General features: G+C 44.5%; 1 long non-coding RNA gene across 6 annotated transcripts; it reads left to right on the forward strand.

Moving 5' to 3' along the window:
- Positions 1-225: 225 nt before the first annotated feature.
- Positions 226-4500, forward strand: LOC123143105 (uncharacterized). Of its 6 annotated transcripts, none has more exons than XR_006470686.1 (6): positions 226-341; positions 429-482; positions 1638-2321; positions 2452-2698; positions 3083-3235; positions 4351-4500. It is a non-coding gene; the product is annotated as an uncharacterized lncRNA (long non-coding RNA). The 6 variants fall into 6 exon arrangements; XR_006470687.1 differs by having other exon boundaries at positions 3083-3243; positions 4351-4449; XR_006470685.1 differs by lacking the exons at positions 3083-3235; positions 4351-4500 and having other exon boundaries at positions 1638-2072; positions 2257-2321; positions 2452-2872.
- The last annotated feature ends 1350 nt before the right edge of the window (positions 4501-5850 follow it).

Consider the following 5850-nt stretch of genomic DNA (forward strand, 5'->3'; position numbering starts at 1 on the left):
AATCATACAAGCAAATGAGCATCTGTGGTGGCTTTGGGCGCGTGTTTGAGGCTGGTCCGGTATTTAGATCAGAAAAATCAAACACTCACAGGCATCTGTGTGAGTTTATTGGGTTGGATGCAGAAATGGAGATTAAGAAGCACTACTTTGAGGCAAGGAAGATTTGGAGGAAATAATTCTTTAGTTTGTCTATTGAAGCGATGCTGACCAAGTACTGATTTTTGTTTTCAGGTTTGTGATATCATAGATTGCTAATTGTAGCAATATTCAAACACCCAAATGAAAATTGTCAGAAGGAACTCGAGACAATAAATAGGCAGTATCCATTTGAACCTCTGAAGGTAAGACATTACTCCTTACTGTTTTGTGTTGTTATATGTGTGCTTTTGCTTAATTTACTGTCTCAACTTCTTCTAATTTATATACAGTACCTAGAGAAAACGTTGAAGCTAACGTACGAGGAAGGGATTAAAATGCTCAAGGTACTAACATGTACTTTTATGTATGTCTATGATATCATTATTGTGGCGTTGTATACAATATGCTCTTTTTTGTTGTTCTCACAGTATGATCGATACTAGAACTTAATAGCCCAATTATATTGAATGAAAGGCCTTTGTTGGAAATGATAAAACAGCTAGACAGTGAAATGCCGACCAGCCCCATGTCACTCCATCCCCATGGGCGACCCTAAGCCCGGCGACCCCCACCCTCCTCCCCTCACCGTCGCCGAGCGGGCGGCGGCGGGGACGGTTCCTTTTCTCCGCGGTTGTGTCCTCCATGAGTTGGGGAGCTCATGGGGCGGGCGGCAAGCGGAGGGCGACGGCCAGCGCGGTGTCGTGCCTCTTGCGTCGGCGGATGTGGTGAGGTGGGTGGCCTAGGAGGCGTGGGCGACTCGGTTGCTGGGGCAGCTGCCCGGGAGCGGGCTCGAAGGCTCAGATCATGGCGGTCCCGATCTGTCCGCTCCGGCCATGGGGCTGGCCGTTGGATACTGTGACATGGGCATGGTTGGGCTGCGTCCAGGCCGTGCTTACTGCGTGAGCTTTGGCTTTCGTGGTGTATCTGAGGCTCGGTTGTGTTGTGTTGTGCGTTGGTGTTGACTCGCCTCCATGTTGGTCGTGCGGATCGATCGAAGGGCTCTCGGAACTGGTGGTCATGGTTTGCTGCTGCCTGTATAGCGTGGTCTTGGCTTGCTCTCGATCCGCGGTGGCTGAGTTCCTTCCTCGGGGCTGGGTTAGGTCGAGGGGCTTAGGACGAAAGTCTTGGTTTGATGGGCGTTGAAGGATACCAGCGACCATGGCGTTGTAGCTCCCTCCTCTTTGGAGTTGTCATCGATGAGTTCCTCCTCTTCACTAGACCATGGCTTGCTGGTTTTAAGGGTTGCCGTGGGGGTTGTTGGTGTGGGCGGCCATCTCCTGAGGTCTGCCAGCTGTTGTGGGTCACTCTGGGCGAAATCTTAAGTATTCGAAGGGGGTCGATGACCGCGACTTACTTTGTCCGTGTCAACAAACAATTCGAAATACCTCGACTTTTTCAGAACAGGTCCGAGTCAAATAGCAATGATTCGAAGCACTTCTTTTTCCATTACACTATTTCAGAAACCTAATGACTCGATTGTATGGATATGGAAAATACAGGATTTCCGATCCTAGCGGGAAAAGGAGGGAAACGGCGGCGCCCTTGGGCGTCGTTATCCTTCTTGAAGGCATCTCGGAAGAGTTCATCCACTCATCTCTGGGGTGTGGGCAAGTTGGTGGTATAGTTTCGAGTTGGCTGATGTCGGAATTGTTGTTTCTTTTTTGTTTCTCTTCTTTTTTCGGGGCTTTGCACAATTTTCCCTTTTAAATCGCGTGGTTTTCGGCCTTGTTTTCCTCATAAACAGGGCCATTCTGTAATTTTATTTTCCTCTCTTAATGAATTGGGCAAAGCTCCTGCCTTTCTCCTAAAAAAGGCCTTTGTTGGGTAGACAATACATCTACATATAACAACTGTGCAGACTACAAATGTTTTCCCCATTCCTTCCCAAATTAGAAAAGGTATAATTAAGTTCAATGACATGTGGGTTTACCAAGGTAACCAATCAAGCTAAACTGGATTAGCATTTTTTTTCTACTCCCTCCGTCGTAAAATATAAGAGCGTTTTTGACACTATACTAGAGTCAAAAACACTCTTATATTATGGGACGGAGGGAGTAACTTCTATGAATGCCACACAAATTGTAATGGTAATTTCTATACATGTGTGTGATTTTGCAGCATACCAATGAAGCCTTAAAAATAACTTGGATTGGTAAAAAGTAAAATTAGACGGTGGGAGCTGTGTGAGTACGCAAGTTGTACCTTGTCGGTTTTGATGACAAGAAGTCTCTCTATGAGGGCATCCATAGCTTGATGATTTTGCACCTCTAAGATTGCCTTTAATGATTTTCTGTTTGCCTTTATATATTGCAGGTTTCATTCTGGAATCCTCTAGGCAGGGTGCTTGCAATCCCCTACATCTCGGCTGCAACAAAAAAGACCCAACGAGGCTGTTGTTTCAAGCTCAGACCCTCTTCATTGCACGCGGTGCTAGAAGGAGAACTGGGTTGTGGTGGTGTTGCTGGTCGTTTTCCTTTTTACTTTTGCACTTTGGCCATCATAAACGACACAGGCTTGCTCCCCGGATGGATCTCTTTCTCTCCCTGGATCTTTTAAACAGGTGTTGTGATTAAAATTGTGATAAATCAGTGTTCATCACTATTCTTTTTGGACTTGAATAGATCTATGTCTAAATTACACATAATGTGTAGGAGAAAATTACTATAGCTGGACTTTCATGTCTTTCTTGAATCCATGGCAAAGCATAGTCACCTTAGTACTATGTTGCTTTGCACATGTCTTCTCATGGCCTTATTAAAGATCTTGTTTCCATGGCTTTAAACACAAGATGATATTTTTGTAGCATATTTCATATAAGTTTTCCTCCTATAAGGCTATAATTTCAAATTCAAGCCCACCCAACACACAAAGTTTCTATCTTCTTATTTTCTATACAAGTAGTAGCTTGCGCAGCGGTGGTGTTGATGAACGACACCCAATGCAGAGGCGGCAGTTACCATAGGGAAGAGGTCAAGAACATCTAGCTCTTGTGGTGTTCCTCCTCATTGTTGTCATCGCCATCAACAGCAACAATGACGACCGGCTCATGGGACGGCTACTAGAGAGGGAGCGAGGAAGGGGGAGACAGATCTTTCAGGTACAATGGTACGACAACCATGTTTTGAAATATCAATGAGATTTGGTGCTAAGTTAGCATCGTGTTTTATCCAATCTATCAAACACCATAAGTTTCATGTCGAATGTGTTGTAGAAATATGTTCTTCCATAAATATGGTTTTAGTCCTTCATATTTTAGTATCGTTGTAAATTTATCCATTCACATATCACTCTGAGAAACATTTTTAATTGGGGGAAGGAAGAATGGAAGAAAAGAAGAGTGCTTTGACGTAAAAAAAAGAAGTCGTCAATATAGCCCGTTGCAACGCACGGGCGTTCTACTAGGAGATGCAAGTGAAGTGGAATAATGAAAATACATTGCATCAAGTACATTTTCCGATTGTTACTGTAATTTTTTTCTATACATGTGAAAATGGAAGTGCATTATGCTTATGTATGCAATCAAAAAAAAATTAAAAGGCCCGTGGCAACGCATGGGCATTGTACTAGGGAAATAAGACGAATAGACATGCAGACTAAGCTCCATATCCAAGGGATTTTGGTAGTACATGCCATGTTTATGCTCACTGTTGAATAGTCTGTATATAACTATTTATGCAATACTTGGACCATAGGAGCAATTCATTCTGTATATTTTGCTGGGGATTGTGCCTTGCAGTCAATTTATAGAAGGGTAAGATGTATCGCAATATCTTTGACTTGCATTCTCTGTGATGTCAAGTAAGAAAATAGAATATATACTCTTTGAATTATCTTTTCTTTTTTTCGATGTCTCTATCTTACTTCTATAATCCAATTGGCATTCGCTAGAGTTTCTGTTGATGAAACATTTGTTTTGTGATGTGAGGAGGTTCTGTTTGTGACTTTGCAATCAATATTCGTAGATACGGTTCGTAGATCATGATATCTGCACAATCTCAATCTACTCCTGTGACCATATATTGTATTAATGGGTTGTGTCAGGGTTATTTTATCAACTGCTGGGTTGTTGATCTACATTACGGTTTAATTCTTACACGAATTAATGTTGACTCGATTCTCTGTAGTAGGTTGAGAGGCTTCTCCTCTCATGATTTACTCTGATTAGTTTGCCTGGCTCCATGCTCCTAATGATTTCTTTGAATTTTTCTGTAGGAGCTCGGTCAAAAATCACCTAAGGAAAATCTGTCGTTCTTCTCTACAAGGGTTGCATGTGGAATTTGAGGAGAATCTGTGCACCAGCATCCGACTCCTTGATGTTGCTCTGATCATATTGTGTAAATATATTTCTAATAAAGCAATCGCCCGATGGTGTACATGTTGTAAATAACAAGATGTAATCATCAAGTGTGAGAGATGGCAACATCATGATGGGATGGTATGTACTGTTGTGCTCATCAATAGAGTTAGATCACTTTTCTGTCTGAGAGTCGATTTTTTTGTGTTAGATGGATTGACAAGTACCAAAGATTGATGCCAAGCAGAACTAAAACCTGTCCATGGATTACCTTCGGTCCCGCATTCCAATCAACAGCATTGGGCCGAGCGAGCGCGCGGGTGGCGCAAGAGGCAATGGGCAGCCGGTGGAGACTGAGTGGTGAGCGGCGGTGGCGAGGTCGAGCAATTTGCACCAGCGGCGAGTAGGCAATTACCGTGACGGGCGAGCGGACGAGGCGTGTAGGTGTCACGATTGCATCACAATTGGAATAAAGTAAACAATGCATACGTGTGGCTATTGACTGATTTTGTGTGTTGTGTGCTTGTGTTAACAGCCAGCCAAATCAATCAGCCAAGGGCCATTATGTACGTGAGTGTGTTAACAGTGGGTATATCTGAAGATTATTTCTCAACTCGGCATGTGGGTAGAGACTAAAAAGACGATGCCATGATAGCATGGCAGACCTGGCAAGTGCCACGAACATCATGATATTCTTCCTTTTCTTAATTCCTTGATTTGAAAATTAATTTGCTCTGCATGTATAGGAACATAGCAGTCGGGCAAACGACACTTTGGCATCTTGATCTATCAAGGGATTTTTTTTTACTTTAGAAAATGTGGGTTCGGATTGGTCTGTTGAGTTATGGCTGGCTGATCGGAATAATTTTTCTATTTAAAAAATGTAGCAAATAGCATTTCATTAGAGATTGGTCTGTTGAGTTATGGCTGGCTGATCATAATAATTTTCCTATTTAAAAATGTAGCAAATAGCATTTCATTAGAGATGGCTTTGCAGCAAATTGCAAATCACGCAAACCAAGCCATCGTCGCCTCGTTGCTCTCGCCGGGAGCGACAACAACCGCCGGTCTCTTCTTCGCCTTCTTAGCCGGCATCTCCTCCATCCGGATGCCCTGCGACACGAGCCACTCCGCCACCGCATGGGACTCGACCTCCAGGAAGTTTAGATCCGTCTTCGGCCGTCCGGCACGCCACACCGCCATGTCGTAGGCACAAGCAGCCTCATCGGCGGTGGGATACGTGCCGAGCCACCAACGCTGCCCGGCATCGGAGAACTCCAGTCCGAAGGTCTCGGAGGGCTTCGCCCTCATGCCGAAGAAACCGGACTTTCCCTTCGGCGTCTTCTTCGGCGCCATCGGGGAGCGGGCGGCGGCCAAGCGGGGAGCGGGGCGGCGACGTGCGGCGCGGGGCGGACGCG

The sequence above is a fragment of the Triticum aestivum genome, chromosome 6D (genome assembly GCF_018294505.1).
Source record: "Triticum aestivum cultivar Chinese Spring chromosome 6D, IWGSC CS RefSeq v2.1, whole genome shotgun sequence".
NCBI lineage: Eukaryota > Viridiplantae > Streptophyta > Magnoliopsida > Poales > Poaceae > Triticum > Triticum aestivum.